Below are 18,206 nucleotides of genomic sequence, written 5' to 3' on the forward strand. Positions count from 1 at the left end.
GAATGTACAGTACGTTTCTATAATAAAAAGTATATTCTCTCTCTCTCTCTCTCTCTCTCTCTCTCTCTCTCTCTCTCTCTCTCTCTCTCTCTCTCCGGTAGAATGTTATGAGAAAAGCTTATCAGAAACACCACTCTTATGCATACTTTTAGATTCAAGTGATATCATATCGTAACTTAATCAGAACTGTGGGAAAACTTTCACTTTTTTAAATAGTTTATTTTTCTTCATAAAACTTCAGTGTTTCAACTTATAAGAATGCATCCATATTGGTTAATGTTCAGTATTTTTTATCCGCAATAATACCAACCAGCTTTTGATATTCAAATGTTTTTGTATTGGTCATTCAACCATCCTCCGTTTCCTTACAGAACACACTACAATTCCTTGCTGGCATTCGATTACACTTCTTGAAATTTCGTGTAAAATGTTTATTAACGCAAATCTTTCATAAAGACTTGCAAACACCATTTTATGTCGTTTTAAATGTAGTCCGGATAATCTAGTGTAAGTTTGGATAATCTGGAGTCAGCTTGGATAATTTGCAGTAATTACAGACCAAGTTTCTAGAATGCGAGGTCACGTAGTCTGTTCCAAATATAACAGAATGATCCAGTTGAGAAAGTTTTCAATATTTCACAGTTACCCTTGACAGCTTTCAGGAAAGATAATTATAATGAATCCAATCTTGCTGATAACTTGGGGCGTTTTGGCACAGAATTTCCATGTCCTTCATGCAACAGACTGGGAGTTTAGGTTGTACATTCGTTTTCAACCGAGGGTAGGGGATTCCCCCATGGGAGTGAATTCCAGTTCCAGAGGGGGAATTGTGACCATAGATTGGCTGTGCTCAAACTGGCTCTAGGACCATGTAAAACGGCAGTGTGCATCGGTCCTCACTACTGAGAGATCACGCTGCGCTTGTGTGTTTGTGTTAGCATTTTGCCGCATATTGTTTGGGGAAGCAGACAATTTTGGAAAGTAGGGGCTGGTTTTGGGGGGGCTGAGGGGGAATGACATTCTGATATATGGTGAAAGGATGAATGGACCAAAAAAGGTTAGGAACCACTGTATAAAAGAATGGAAATAAAAATAAGTTCTTTTTGATTTCGCTACATACAAAATTAAAACTTTGATGACAGCCAATTGACGTCGTGAAATGAAAGATTTATTTCACTTCATAGTTTGACCTGGGATCACTTAAAGTCAACCCCTTTTAGGCCTAGTTTTTTTTCTCTGTATGCAACACTGTCCCGTGATGACCTCGAGTTTCAATATCACAGAATCTTAGAGACAAGGAAAATTAGCGCAATATCATATATTTGAATTTATTATTACTAAGCTCCAATTATAAAATTGCTCAAATATTGCGTCGTTCTTGGCAAGAGAGGCCAGCTAATAGTTTGGATGGTAATTTATATTAGTTATTGCATAATATTACAGCTTAATTACAATAGGGCAATTTCAGCTGAAAGTTATTGGTAGTCAGTGTCAAGTTAATTGGTCAGAATCCCTTTATTTGTTTTATTTTTATCTTTTTTTAATAAGTGGAATCTTTTCTTTCTGTAACTTTACCATGCTCTTAGGAAGCTTGAATTCCAAGTCAATTGCCCCTTTTTTCATGTTCCATATGAATGAATAGGTCTCATATTCTGGATAATCTTGCTATACTATAACGGGCGTTATGTCCGTCCTTCCGTCTGTCATTCAATCACGGCCATACGGCTGGTCCGATGAGCATGAAACTTTTCTGGGATATAGTGGGGACTCCTCAGATGGTTTATAATGGGGTTTCATCTTACCTCCCCCGCTTCGAAAGTGGGGGTGAGAAGGGATTCCCTGAAACGGGGCAGGTTATGCCCGTAGACTTAGTAACTTTACGAATTTATCATGCATAATAGTTAAAAAACACTAGCGAGTCACTTATATGAAGCAACAGATGAATATGCTTTTAGTAAGGATGGGTAAAGTGCTAATAATAATAATAATAATAATACTTCATTACAATTTAGGCGCCAATTAGTTTCTCGTTGGACGAGTCACTTACATGCTTGACTACCGATATCAGGGTTCGGGTTCGATTCCCCGCTGTGCCAACAAGGAATCAGAGGAATTTATTTCTGGTGATAGAAATTCATTTTTCGATGTGGTTCGGATCCCACAGTAAGCTGTAGTAGGTCCCGTTGCTAGGTGACCATATTGGTTCCCAGCCACGTAAAATATATCTGATCCCTCGGGCAGCCCTAGGAGAGCTGCTAATTAATCAGCTCAGTAATCTCGTAAAACTAAGATATACCTTTAACTTAAATGATACAATTTCAGAGAAAATAGGAGAATATCAAGCAAATCGATATCCCTCTTGGAGTCTGCCTTTAGTTACATAATCACATTTAGCTTACTAAGTTTAGTCACTTATAAAATGTTCGAGGTCAAAATGCTATCCTTACGGTATGCCGTGCATTGTAGAAGAACGTACGTTAAATGAGCGATTTCTAAATCTTTGTACATAGGGATAGAAATGCTGGAGAATTAGTAGTGATTCGTTTCGAGTATAGCATAAATGTCTCAGTTCCTCGTTATGAAAAGAGAAGGAAAATGCATTATTATGGTAATATCAGAGTTCAAAATTTAAAGCAATCCATGTGCTGAACGTCATGATTGGATTTATTATATACCCTCACCTCAGTATTAATACAGTTACTGATTTAAGCTCATAACTGAATGCTTCTACTATAGTAGATTCACATCAACCGTGCAGGTGATGTCTAGGCCCGTCCCTTACGACGCTCCTGATTGGCTGTTGATAAGGCAATCAGGGCTGGAAACACTGTCTCTCTTGAAAGTTTACATAGGCAGAATGTATTTTCCACCTCTCCTGAGGGATACTTCTTTTAAACGTATCCCTTAGGAGAGGTGGAACGTATGTGAACTCTCGAGAGAGACCGAGAGTTTCCAGCCCTGTGACTGGCTTATCAACAGCTAATCAGGAGCGTCGTAAGGGACGGGCCTAGATATCATATGCGTGGTTGATGTGAATCTACTATAGTGACATACTTCCATTTTTTAAATAGGTTTAAATAAGAGATTACCTGAAATCTTCTATTACAAAGGATTTAACTTTAAATTAATCTTGCCCAAAAGGACTTAACCCAAGATTAAGGAGATTTTTTTTAATAATCTCGTACATATCTTTTGGTCATGCAATTTGGTAAAGGAAAAGTATCGTTGTTCATGGGCTAATAACGAAAGATTTGAAAAAAAAAATCTGTAGCTATTCCAGTCTGTAGGATTTTGGGGACTGAAACATTCCCCAGTTAAGATGGACATTGCATAATCAGAGATTTCGTGGAATGTATCTAAAAGTATAATCTGTAGCCATTCCTGTCTATAGGATTTTGGAGACTGAAACATTCCCCAGTAAAGATAGTAATGCATATATCAGAGATTTCGTGGAATGTATCAAAAAGTATAATCTTTAGCTATTCCAGTCTGTAGGATTTTGGGAATGAAACATTCCCCAGTAAAGATGGACATTACATATATATCAGAGATCTCGTCAAATGTATCAGAAAGTGTAATCCGGACATTAATCATTCGCTGGTTTTAGAGTCAAGGAGAAGGGACGGGTGTAGGTAGGGGTGACGAGTGGATGGGTGGAGAAAAAGGGAGGAAGGGGGAATAGGTTTGCAGAATCAATCATTACATAACAGTACCAACAACCTTCGCCTTTCCCCCCTCGTGGGATCATTTAGTCATTAACCGTAATTCGGTCCCGCTGCTGCTGCTGTAAGTTGCCCCCTCCCCTCCCTCCCTCCCGCCCCCCTCCCTCCCTCCCGCCCCCCTCGTTAACCCCGAGAGCTTTTGTTGACGGCAGAAACGGTGCGTTTTGCGCTCGTTAAAGTCATCATCAAGGAGTCCGTAGAAACGTAAGAAACGAGCGCTCGCTCGCTCCTTCTCGTGGTGAAAGAAAGAGAGAGAGAGAGAGAGAGAGAGAGAGAGAGAGAGAGAATAGCCCCCAGGTCCCCCCCCGTTTCCTGCCATTATCAAACTTCTTTCGAAACTCGTAACTAACTTCTGGAGCTCAGGGCTTTAAGCTATGGCGTTGTCTCAGACGAGTCATACAACACTGTAGACCGAGACCACCGAAAACTCGATTGCGCCGAAGACACTTCGGCGCATTTCAGATTCATGTAACTGGAGGTTGATAGCTAACAACTTTCCAGCAAGTATTTCTTCCGTGTGTTTATTCAAGAATACACGTCAATTAAGCGGCCAAAAGATCTTGCAATCATTTTAAGTCTCTACAGTTCTGATGATTCTTGGTCTTTGCTCTTCAAAATGTTTATGATGATACAATTTAACCTTGAGGGCCATCTATGAGCTTTTGGAGGTTAGGGTACCTAGTGCTTCCGGAATATAAACGACCAATCAAAAATGGTCCGCCCCCTTCATTTTTCTTTTGTGAATCCGTTTTCGGGAATAGATATTCCGTGCACGAGCCAAAAGGCATGTTGTAGAGAAGAATCCTTCATCCAACAACAGTTACGGTCTACTGTGAAGCAAGAGCCCATGCCAGCACAAAGCTGGCTTAATTTAGCTACTACTACTACTTCTACTACCGCTGGTTTACCTTAGCGCCGGAATAATAGAAATAAATAAACTTTGGACTGCTGCTTTATACACTACCTGCTGAAACGAAGTTTATACGCCAAGTTGAGAATGCGAATTATTATTATTATTATTATTATTATTATTATTATTATTATTATTATTATTATTATTATTAAATAACCGTATGGTGCATGGATTTTTACCATTGATTACATAGCATGATTCTTAAAAGCTAAGGGACCATTTGTAAATAGTAAAGAGTGAAAACAGAAAACGGGAATGGCAAATCACTAACAATGAATAAAGATTGATAAACGAACAAATAAAGCCTTTTATTCATTACAAGCAACTAAGGTGTTAACAAGTTCATTTGTACTATTAGACCCTCAACTTTCTGTTTGAGATTCTCTCTCTCTTCTCTCTCTCTCTCTCTCTCTCTCTCTCTCTCTCTCTCTGATAACACTTTTAATCCTTCACACTTTCAGATTTCCACGGTTTGTACCGTCCGCGAACCATGGACCGTAACCAAGTATCAAAACAAATAGCAAAATTGGGCTCTGGAAACTAGCAGAAATGATTTCAGATTAGGTTATCTTACACTTTAATTTTGCGGTTGTTATTTAACAATTTTATTTCGAATTCGGAGATACGAAAGTGAAAAATAAACTGTATTCAACAATATATATAATATATATATACTATATAATATATATTATATATATACATATATATATATATATGTGTGTGTGTGTTTTTGTGTATGTGTGTGTGTGCGTGTGTGTGGTGTTTTATGTATTTTTCCTTTTACTGTTCATAATTACAGAGCTATTCGCGTCACTGAATGATAGCTTTCTTAAACCAAACAAAAACTTCTTTCCGTTTTCTTCTAAAGATTGAAAAAGAAATCCAGTGTTGGAGTAAAATTGAATGTAAATACACAGTGATTTTGTGGGTTTCTTTTTCAATAGCTTTCTTTCTATTCACTGTTTATTTACAGAAAATAACAGAAAAGTCAAACGACCCAAAATAAAATGAAAGGTCAATAGAGGCTTACGCATATTTAAAAAAAAAAAACTAAAGGCAAATGGGCTGTATGATAAAGCAGTATGGGCTTTCTTTTTAGAAGTTGATTTTTTTAATTCATCTAATTGGTAACATAAAGAGTAGTCCACAAGACCTCTTCAGACATTTACTTCTGGAATCTATCTATGTGGGAAGAGGAAGCCACATGTCGTGGGCTGTTTTGAAGATTCAAAGATTAAGATTCGAGGCAAAAGAGAGTAATCAAAAAAGAAGGAACGTATATATGGGATTATGTGAACAGGCAAAACACAGAGATAAGCTTGAGTAAGTTTGCAATCAAGTATGGCCAAGTTAATTATATATTCACCAGAGCTTTGACACGAATACAATGGGTAAACAAAGGCCTTGGACTCTCACTCTAGATGACGTTCAACGAAAATAGAACAAGTACAATTCGAGACGTTCGAAAAGTATTCGAAGCGGGCGTGAATATTCCGCAATTTTTTATTTATCTATTTATCATATTTATTTATCTATTTTTTAGAGGTGTTGAATTAAAATTGTTAGATCCATTGGACTTCTTGGAAAGACATAGAAGAAGAATAAATAAATATTAGGACTGCTGGTGCAAAAGAGATGCTAGTTAGATTATTAGGATATTAACATATAATAACATGAGGCTGCGTGATTATATTATTATTATTATTATTATTATTATTATTATTATTATTATTATTATTATTATTATTATTATTATTTTATTATTATTATTATTGTAAATGTCTGGATTCCTACGAAACAACATAAATTGTGAATTTACAATATTCCTCGTTCTAATATTATCGTCACATCTAAAGCAGCTCAATTGCATGGAATGGATGCATCACTCTTCGTGTTATTCTGCTCCAGTATGTGAATAGATAACACAGTGTCCCGTACGGCAATTTTATGTCAAATAACCACAAAGAATGAAACGGCTATGGTTCACGATTAAAATGTAAGTCGTCTGCTACGAGGTCTCGAACCTATTAGACGATTATCAAGTATGTATACTACCCTACTCAAAGTAAAGTTGGAACCCAATATCCCCCAACAAAAAATAAATACATGAATAAATAAATATATAAATTTTAAGTGAAATAAAATAAACAAAAATAAATGTTACTTTCAGGACCTCAGGTATAAGATGCATTTGGACTTGAAGCTTCTCAAAATAAACTATAGAAATATTTTTTTGTTCCTCTGCACAAACCTGAAAAATGATGTAAAAACAATTAATTGTCAATAACTTTTTTTTGTTTTTTTTTCTCAAAAACGAATAGTTTTATTTATCATTAAACCTCATGATAACGATGATAATTTATAATTAGGAGGATGGCATTGATTTTAAAACCTTCTACGACAATTTCTTAAAAAAATATATCATTCCTCGTCCTAATGGAACAAAAATAAGAACGAATCAAATTTGTTTTATTATATAAGTTTCAGATTTGGTGAAAAAATAGATAGATAAATAAAACTGACAAACATACTCTCGCAAGGAACTCCAACCATTTTTTTTCCTTTCGTTATGTAAATGAAATTTGAGAGAAACGGAGCCCTGTTCTATCTTTCAATTAACTTCACGCATTTGGAATATGAATTAATCAGAACAAAGCCTTTCAGTGCCACGACGTACGACTATTTCGAAAGAGCCATATCTTCGTCAAAGCAGATTTCTGTTTATGTGATGGTCTACCGAGAAAGTAATAGTATATAACATTTGAAGACGTCTGGTTTCTGGTGTCACTGATGATTCTCAGATGATCTCCCAGTACACAGTCAAGTTCAGTGAACTTCAGCCATACTCCGCTCATGAAGTTCATTGCACTGAAGCCTCCTCCATGCTCCAGCGAGAAGCTTAGGGGAAGATGGCCGAGGGAGGAGGGGAGGGCTTCCCCGTACTGAAGGTGTAACAGGGTGTCATTAGTTACGGTTCTAAGAACGTGTGTGGGGTGGGGCGGGGGTGGGGTGGGGAGATGGTTGTCATTTGTCTATCTCTCGGTCTGATGCTTCTGTCGCCTTCGTTTATTCCTAATCTTTATTCTATTTTTTTTATTTTTCACCCTAATTTCTTTCATTTACTGACAGACTTGAGGGAATGGCCGTTGCTCATGCTGAATTCATGCAACTGGTCTTTTGGGTTGATTTTGAGGCGGAGCCTGGCATTAATCTTCTCCTCCGAAAGCAATAAATGGAACTAGTATTCCTCATCGTCGTAGATATTGTGACGTCAGATTTGAAAGCTGACGTCCAATGTTATACAAATGATCATTATTTTACGTCGATTCATGTTTCTATATTCCGGTGGGGAACCATATTACTTTAATGGGGTGCTGATGAGTGATATGTTCGAGTCTTCTTAACTGACCTTTAGTAAAACGTTAATCGATCATTGTTACACAGTAACCTCTCCTGAGGTAAAGGATAGAATGGTTTCCGTCCTCTCCAAAAATAGGATTAAATTCTGTCGAATCTTCGTTGGTCTATACCACACCCTTGCAAAAGTTTTTGAAGAATAGAAGGATAGAATATAGGATTCAGGCCATAGGCCAAGCGGTGGAAGGGAAAGTGAGATGGTTTGAAAGGTGTAACAGGAGGAAAACCTCAAAGTAGTTGCGCACTGTGAAACAATTGTTAGGAAGGGATGGGCAAGAAGATGTCAGAAAAAGTGTGAAAGGAGGTACAGTAAAAGGATTGAAAGAGATTGCAACTAGGGGTTAAAAGGACACTACAAAGGCCATTAAGGAATGTCTATAGTGCTCGACGTGAGGTACACTAACAGCACTTTATGGAAAATCCATAAAAGAAGTCAGAGAAACAAATTGTATTCGGTCCTCTTTCGTGTCTCGATCCAAGTCTGTAACGTCGCTGGTGAAGGTAATAATATTTCATTGCCACCTTTCATGGCTCCTTCACTCCACTGAGATCATGGTTGGTTACGGTTTATTGATAAGGGTTTCTCACTTAATCTGTTTCTTCATTGTGACTCTGGTAGTTTCTTATTAAGTATTTGTGACAATTATTTCGTTTTATATTTGTAGGTTTCTCCCAAAAAATATAATAACTCTAATTCTAAGTAGTCTTTATTTGATGAATATTGAGGATTATTTCTCGACGGTAACTAAAGCCTGAGATGACTATATAAATAGTCTACGTGAAGCAGTCATGAGTTTTTTTTTTTTAAGTAAATGATTGAAAATGATTTACTGTTATTAACCGAAACACAAAATTAAATTTCATCAGTTAAAAAATACAGATGTTCTATCATAAGGTTATGTATGACTCAAGTTATAGAAGAAAGCAACTATAGTTACGGGAAATATGACTAATGAATTGTTTATGGAAAAAAAAAATTAAGATAAAAAAAATGTCTCCTATCATAAGGTTATGTATAACTCAAGGTATAGGCCCGTAAAAATAGCAACTATAGTTACGGGAAATAGGAATAATGAATTGTTTATGAAAAAATAAAACAATTAAGATAAAAAAAAATTTTATGAAAGAACTAAGATAAAAAAAATTTCTCCCATCATAAGGTTATGTATAACTCAAGGTATAGAGCCTTAAGTACCTTTAATATAAACTTGAGGAGGATAACGCTACCATAGTTATAGAAAAGATACCAACTATAGTGAGGGGAAATATGACTAATGAATTGGTTATAAAAAAAAAATGCTACAAAGACACTTTTGGCAGGAAAACGAAAGGAATTGTTTAATGTTTTATTAATGTGCATTGTAATATCCGGGATGACGACGTAAAATTCTTTTAGAATTTTCGTTCCGAAATGATTAGTTTCTCTTGATTCTTTTATGTCATTTCACCCGACCATTCCATTAGTGAGTTCTGTAAGCGGAAGTGGTTTCGAAACAGTGCTGTTAAGGATTTTGCAAATATCCTGGAAACGGAAGATTTTGGGGGGGATTTGTTTTTTATTGTAGTTTGGATAATTTTCTAGTTCTATGGTCGACTGACAAGTGTAAAATGTGAGTATTCTCGGCGTCAGTATTCATAACTTGATAAAACTACCTTAATTATATAAAATTAACTTCAGCGATAAAGATCAGTACGTTTCCAACACCTGACCTAAATGACTTTTCTTTAATGACAATCCTCTGCACCACTTAGATGGAAAAACACTTCAATACGAAACTGACGTTGTCCATGTCTACGAGATAATGAATTACGTGTAACTTAAACCACTTATTCTTCGTTGGTCAGGATAAAAAGCGCAATTTTATACGTTTCTTACTGGACTAACAGACGGATATGCACAGGGACTTGTGAATTTGTAAAGTCAAAAGTTGCTACGTAATTTCATAATACGAAGTCTATCAATTAAAAAATTGCTGTTATTTTTCCTAATATCTGCATTACCCAATACAATAACTGTATGATGTAATCATAATTATTTATAATTGTATATGTGTGTGTGTTGACAGGTGTCGGTTGGCCTCCTAGCCGGGTGTGCAAATGTAGGCTGATTTCTGTTTTTGTTTATTTGTAGAGGTAATACGTCCAGAGTGTACTGGCAGAGGTGTATGGCCAGCATTGCACCGGTTAAGCATGTGTGGGAGTTTGATATGGAGCGCCAAGGTGTAAGTTACTGTATTGATTAATCATATGTACTTATATTTATGATGAATTTGGCAATGTTATAGTGGGATATACTGTATGTTTGTATTTGTAATGGAGTTAGTGTTATTGCTGTGTTGGGTACAATGGACTGCTTACATTTTATATTTGATTTTACGAATATTGCTGTGTTGTTTTGCATATTTTATTAGGATTACATTTTAAGTGTCTGTTTACAATTTGGAGGTTTGTTTTAATTTGGAAACTTGTTTACAGGCTGAATGTTACTCAATAAAGTATTCATGTGGCACTTGGTGACTGTATCTACCCGATCCATACAATTCAGCACCTGCTACCCATGGTTGAGGGAACTTTGATTGGACATTCTACACATCCCTGCTAGTCAAGATGGATCGAGCCAAGACAGTGCGTACATCGGAGAGGAGGAAATTCAACCGAACCCTGAAACTGTTCGACGAGAGTGTGAAGCAAGACGACTCGACAGAGATTTTGAAGCCTGCATTTGATGAGGTCTGTGACGCCTATAAGAGGTTAGAAAAGGCTAATGATGATTTTATTTCGTGCATTGATGAGTCTCATGAGAATTATGTTAGCCTATTAGAATCGGCTGAGGATTATATAATTGAAGTGTATAGGTTGAAATGTAAGGCACATTCTCAAATACTTGCGAAAATAGACAGTGAAAAGGGTAAGCAAAAAACAGACAACAAAGTTTATAGTTAAGAAGCTTGAACCTCCTAGATTTGACGGACAAATAAGACTGTACCCATCCTTTAGAAAGGACTTTGACAGATTAATGATTAAGAACTATGGGGAGGATCCATATGTCCTTAAGCAGTGTTTGTTAGGCGAGGCCTTGAAAGTGGTACTTGGGGTTGATGATGATTTCCATAAGATGATGGCCAGACTTGATGAAAAATTTGGAAATGTAACAAAGGTGGTGGACTCTGTTTTGTGTGAGATAAGAGCCCTTAAGCCTGTGCCAGAAGGTAACAACAAAAACTTGTGGAATTGGTGAATACTGTGGAGAGGGGATGGCTTGATATGTGTAAGCTAGATCTTAAATCAGAAATGAATAACACTACTGTAATTAGCTTAGTAGAAAAGCTCTTACCCCCAACATTGAAAAGGGAATGGGTTTTAAAAGCTAGTGAGTCCCAAAGTGAGAAGGAATTTGGAAAATTATTAGAATTTTTAGAAAAAGAAAGGAAGGTAATAGAGTATGTGCAGGAAGGAGTGAGGTCAAGTACAACCACTGATAGGGCAGCAGTGCACAGTGCGACTCATGAGGATCACTGTTATACAGATAATTTGAATGAAGCAATTAAGCAGTTTAAGAGAAAACCAAGAGTCGCAACAACAACAATTAAATGAATGTATTGTAAACATGAACCAAATTGCTTCAAACTTATCAAATCAAGCTAGGAGTAGACCTAACATGTCACCTAACATTAATAAGAACTGTTGGTTTCATGGTACAGCTTCCCATAGCATTTTGGATTGTTCAGGGTTTCAGCACTTGGATAATAAATCTAAATATGAGCTGTTAAAAAACAATAGAGTATGCTTCATCTGCTTACGAAAGGGACATGTCAGTAGTGACTGTTTGAACAGAGAGTTATGTCATATTAAAGATCAAAATAATGAAGTATGCGGCAGACGTCACCACCCTATTCTCCATTCTTTGTTTGTACAAAATTATTTCACCAGTCGAGTACAGGGATCAAATAACTTATTGTCGAGGGAGGGAGTATTGTTGATGATTGGACATATGCAGAGTAAAGGGCAAAAGGTGGCAACATTGTGGGATCCAGGTTCAAATTTAACCATGATTACGCATCGGATGGCAAACAAGTTGGGTTTGAGAGGTAAAGATATAAGTCTCACTGTAACTAAAGTTGGAAATAGCACTGAGCTGTTTGACAGTAAAGTTTATAATGTGCCAATTACTGATTTGACTGGTACTGAATGGACTATTGAAGCTTGTGGTATCAATGAAATTACATCTGACATTGCAGAATTTGACACCACATTGATAGCTAAATTATTTGGTGTAGAGGAGTGGAAAATTTGTTGGCCAACAGGCAAGGTAGATTTGTTAATTGGCGTGGATCACAGTAGCATGATACCTCAAGTGGTTAGAACCATTGATACCTTACAGCTAATGCAAAACAATTTTGGAATGTGTGTAAGAGGTTCATATCCAGTTATGAATAAGAATATGGGTACTAATAGTGTCTTAACGGTAAGGATTAGCCACATGACTGTAGCTACTGAGGTCAATGACATCATACCACGATACAGTGAGAACCTCTCAAAACAGTTAGAAGATTTTTTTTCAGTTGAAAATTTTGGAACTTCATGTATACCTAAATGTAGTGGTTGTAAATGTGGGAAGTGTTCATTGAGTGGGGAACATAGCTTGAAGGAGGAAATGGAATTAAAACAGATAGAAGAAGGACTTAATTATGATTCAATAAATGGGTATTGGATTGCAAGCTATCCATGGATTAAGGATCCTAACAAACTCCCTAATAATGTTTCCCTTGCATATGGAAGACTAAAATCTACTGAACGAAGGTTAGTAAAGCTCGGGAGCGATTACTCTAAAAAATATAATGATCAGATTTTAGATATGGTTCATAGGGAAGTTGCTAGAAAATTGAACATAGATGAGATAAGTAATTATAATGGTCCCGTTCACTACTTGCCCCACCATGAAGTCCACAAGCCAGACTCAGTTTCTACCCCTTTGAGAATTGTGTTCAACTCTTCTTCCTCTTACCTTGGTCACGTACTCAATGATTACTTTGCAAAGGGCCCTGATGTGCTAAACAACATGATTGCTATACTGATACGTTTTAGGCAACATGCTGTGGCCTTCGTAGCAGATATTAAGAAATGTACAACTCTGTACGAATTTCAGAACTTGATCAACATACTCATAGGTTTTTGTGGCGGGACTTAGAAACTGACAGAGAGCCAGATCACTATGTGCTTACTACTGTGACCTTTGGTGATAGACCTAGTGGCATAATAGCAATGATGGCCTTACGTAAAACCACCGAGATGGATGAATCCTTTCCCCTAACTGCAGAGTTGATCAATCGCAACTCGTATGTTGATGATATACTGTCAAGTGTATCGACGGTTGAAAGGGCTAAGAGAAGTATTGTAGAAGCTAATGCAATATTATCTCGGGGAGGATTTCAGATCAAGCACTGGGTTATGTCAGGTGAGAGTCCAGAAGATAATTTTCTTAACATCTTGAAAACTGATAAGGAAAAGGTACTGGGGTTGAACTGGAATCCTAAGGAGGACCTGTTTTTTCTATGTGATAAAGATAAATTTCTCTAAGAAAGTAAAAAATATTCGAATGGAGCCACCCATAAAGAAATCAGAAATCGATGAGAAACTCCCAAATACGTTAAATCGAAGGATGGTACTCAGTCAAACTGCTTCGGTATATGATCCCCTTGGGTTCATTGTGCCATTCACCTTGAAAGCAAAGTTGCTTATGCGCGATTTACTAACCACCATCAGTGAAAAGGAGCGAAGATTAGATTGGGATGAAGCAATGCCACAGTATATGTATGAAAGATGGAGAAAGTTATTTAAAGAAATGTATGAGTTAGAAACTTTGACGTTCCATAGATGTGTGAAGCCTAAAGACGCCGTTGGTTAAGCCTGATTTAGTCATTTTTGCAGATGCAAGTAAGTTAGCTTATGGAGCCTGTGCGTACTTGAGGTGGAAAGTGAGGGAAGGACCCTTTGTAAGTAAACTCTTGATGGCAAAGAATAGGATTGCTCCTACTCGACAGCTCACCATCCCACGGTTAGAGTTGTGTGGGGCTGTGTTGGCCTGCCGGTTGAGGACTGTGATTGAGAAGGAAATAGACATTGAACTTGAGTCAGTCATACATATTATTGATTAATCTATTGTCAGAGCACAAATTTGTAATAAGTCAAGCAGTTTTTAATATTTTTGTCGCTACTAGAGTAGCAGAAATTCAAACTAAATCAAAATCTGTTGAATGGTTTTGGACATCCTCAGGAAATAATCCAGCAGACTTAACTACAAGGCCTACACACCCTATGCTTTTAGATTCTGATTCTTTATGGCAGAATGGACCCCATTTATGTGTTTACCTGTTAGTGAATGGCCCATCAGTCAGTCAAATGATCTCGAACTACCAGATATTGCTCCAGTCAAAATTGTAAATAATCTATATAGGGATAATACTGTTATAATTGATGTAAATAGATATGGTAGTTACAGTAAGCTTTTAAAGAAGTGACAGCTAGAGTTTTGAAGGCAGTTAGGTTGAGGTCATTTAAAGGTGTCTTTTTAGTTCCTCACTCAGATGATCTGAAAGTAGCAGAGGATATATGGGTGGGGTGGGTCCAGAAGACTATAGCTGGTGACTGGGAAAAGAGATATGAGAGACTTGGAGCTGTGATGAATGGGGAAGGTTTAATATGTGTTGGTCAAAGGATTTCAGTATGGCTGAAGGATAATTGGAACAGGAGTACATTTGTATTGTTACCTGTTAGGCATTCATTCACAAGATTGTATGTTAAACACATCCATGAGATAGATCATGCTGGTGTAGAGGTAACCTTAGCCAAATTGCAATCCAAGTTTTGGGTGCCTGGAGCAGGAAACTTATAAAGTCAGTGAAGGCTCGGTGTGTCATTTGTCGTAAATTGGCTAAGAAGACTGAAGAGCAATGCATGGGTCAGTGTCCATCTGAGAGACTTCAACCCGCCCCACCCTTTTTTAATACAGCTATTGATTTGTTTGGACCTATTTATTGTGAAAGACACGGTCAAGAGGCGCACTAGTTTAAAAAGGGTTATGGGATAATCTTTAATTGTATGGTGAGTAGAGCTGTGTACTTAGATTTAGCAGAGGGTTATGATACAGAGAATTTTTTAATGACATTACGTAGGTTTGTCTCCATAAGAGGATTTCCAAAGTGTATGCATTCAGATGGAGGCACACAGTTAGTAGCAGCTAACAAGAATTGCGAACTATGGCCAGGAACTGGAATATGACACAAATTTTAGAGTTTGGTAGTGTTTTCGGAATGAGTTGGACATTCAACAAGTCTGCAGATGCTCCATGGGAGAATGGGTGCAGCGAATCTCTGATAAAGTCTGTAAAGAGATGTATTATGATGTCTGTTGGTACTAATATTCTTTCATGGAGTGAGCTTCAGACTTGTATGTTTGAGATTGCTAATTTAATGAATAGCCGTCCAATTGGTCTCAAACCAGGGTTTGATCCCAGTTTGGGCATTTATCTTTGCCCTAATGACTTGCTCTTAGGTCATACAGGTATCAGAGTCCCAAGTGGATTATGGGATGAAAGTAATAATCCAAGGCAAAGTTTTCAGTTTATGCAGAAGATTGTAAATTCTTTTTTGGAAGAGGTGGCATCGAGATTATTTTTCTTCACTTTTAGTTAGGCAAAAATGGCATACTCAGCGTAGGAATTTGAGACCAGGTGATATTGTACTTATACAGGAAAACAATATTGTAAAGGGTGCATGGAAAATGGCCGAAGTTGCCGTAGCTGTACCTGGAAGTGATGGTCATGTACGAGATGTAACCTTGAGGTATAAAGTGCATAAACCAGGTCCACAGTACAAAGGTCAAACCGATATGTTAATTAAACGGTCCTCTCATAGACTGATAGTTTTACTTCCTGTTGAAGAGCGTGGTGAATGTTGAGTTATGGTGGGGGGAGTGTATGATGTAATCATAATTATTTATAATTGTATATGTGTGTGTGTTGACAGGTGTCGGTTGGCCTCCTAGCCGGGTGTGCAAATGTAGGCTGATTTCTGTTTTTGTTTATTTGTAGAGGTAATACGTCCAGAGTGTACTGGCAGAGGTGTATGGCCAGCATTGCACCGGTTAAGCATGTGTGGGAGTTTGATATGGAGCGCCAAGGTGTAAGTTACTGTATTGATTAATCATATGTACTTATATTTATGATGAATTTGGCAATGTTATAGTGGGATATACTGTATGTTTGTATTTGTAATGGAGTTAGTGTTATTGCTGTGTTGGGTACAATGGACTGCTTACATTTTATATTTGATTTTACGAATATTGCTGTGTTGTTTTGCATATTTTATTAGGATTACATTTTAAGTGTCTGTTTACAATTTGGAGGTTTGTTTTAATTTGGAAACTTGTTTACAGGCTGAATGTTACTCAATAAAGTATTCATGTGGCACTTGGTGACTGTATCTACCCGATCCATACAATAACTACAGGACGAGCGTAAGAGTGGGGGCCTTACCTATGCTTCTCCTTAGCAAGTATAGATATAATCATTTTTTTGTATTACAAGGGGAAGGCACGACAGAAATTCAAGGAGACACTCAAGTACGACTCCAAAAAAATTGTTGACGAGCTTTAGGTCAGAGAGAACGGTGTATATCGACAATCCGAGGAGATGAACGAAGATTTCTCATTGAAATGTGCGAAAGTTAACGCCGCTCTAACTTGGCTCTATTCTCTTCCAGGTGTAAATGTACGTCACTCAAAGTCCGCAAAGCCTTGTCGAAGACTCTACGTAGCATATTTTTACAACGACGACTATAACAGGTCCTGGTCTTTGATGAATGTTTACATTTTTGCATAAATTTGCAAGATCGAGGATGTTTCAATACAGGAGAGGTAATTTTCAAGAATGTGATTCCAAGTAAGATTAAAATGAGGAGAGAGTATGAAACAAATCAAGGTAATAAGTAAGAAGGCTATGACACGAATCACAATAAAAAGTGAGTAGACAATGATTACGCATCAAAATAAAAAGTGAGAAGACTATGACACGAATTAAGATGAAAATAACTCAGATCAAAATGAGATGTTGGAACAACGTGACACGATCAAGATAAAATGTAGGAAAAAGATGAAAATGTAGGAAGGACATGCCAAAGACGAAAATGAAAATGTAGGAAGAATGAGGCAAATCAAAATCGAAGAGTAGTAAGAATAAGACACAAAGTCAAGATTAATATATAGGAAGAATGAATGTTATACAAATTAAGATCAAAATGTAGGAGGAATAAAGAAAGAATCAAGATAAAAATTTACGAAAGACATGACACAAATCAAGATGAAAGTGTAGGAAGTATATGAAATAAATCAACATGAAAGTGTAGGAGGAATATGACACAAATCAAGATGAAAGTGTAGGAGGAATATGACACAAATCAAGATGATAGTGTAGGAAGTATATGACACAAATCAAGATGAAAGTGCAGGAGGAATATGACACAAATCAAGATGAAAGTGTAAGAGGAATATGACACAAATCAAGATGAAAATTCGGGGAAAAATATAATGCAAATCAATATAAAAATGTAGGAAAATAATGCAGAAGAAAATAAATGATTAAAAAGCAGAAAGGAGAGATAAAAAAAAAAAAAAAAAAAACACCAGAATCACTGCTTTCTACGTCAAGTGAAAATATCTATTACGAAATTTACACGAAGAAGGCATCAGCCCTTTCACAATTTCAGTCTGTTCATTCACTTTCGAACGACAGTTACAGGAAGTCAAGATAAGCGAAGACGTGACCAATTCCGTTAAAATCAAAGACGAAAGATGCATTTTTACAGTCGAGAAGACGACATAAGTCTGCATGGGCAACCAGCTACAATCCAGGATATTAACAACATTAGGAAATGAACGGGTTGTAATTGGTGGATGAATTCGTGGCTAATCCCTGTGAAGAAGAAGAAGAAGAAGAAGAAGAAGAAGAAGAAGAAGAAGAAGAAGAAAAAGATTTATGTATCTGTCGAGAAGACAATATGTCTGTATGGGCAACCAGGTACCATCCAGGATATTAACAACGTTGGGAACTAAACGGGTCGTGATTGGTGGAAGCATTCGTGACTAATCCTGTGAAGAAA

The 18,206-nt window shown here is 37.0% G+C and overlaps 1 long non-coding RNA gene across 1 annotated transcript; it reads left to right on the forward strand.

Moving 5' to 3' along the window:
- The first annotated feature begins 10,073 nt into the window (after window positions 1-10,073).
- On the forward strand, window positions 10,074-16,519 carry LOC135219119 (uncharacterized). Its single transcript, XR_010315380.1, has 2 exons — window positions 10,074-10,782; window positions 16,142-16,519. It is a non-coding gene; the product is annotated as an uncharacterized LOC135219119 (long non-coding RNA).
- Window positions 16,520-18,206: the final 1,687 nt, after the last annotated feature.

Source organism: Macrobrachium nipponense, chromosome 1, assembly GCF_015104395.2.
Source record: "Macrobrachium nipponense isolate FS-2020 chromosome 1, ASM1510439v2, whole genome shotgun sequence".
NCBI lineage: Eukaryota > Metazoa > Arthropoda > Malacostraca > Decapoda > Palaemonidae > Macrobrachium > Macrobrachium nipponense.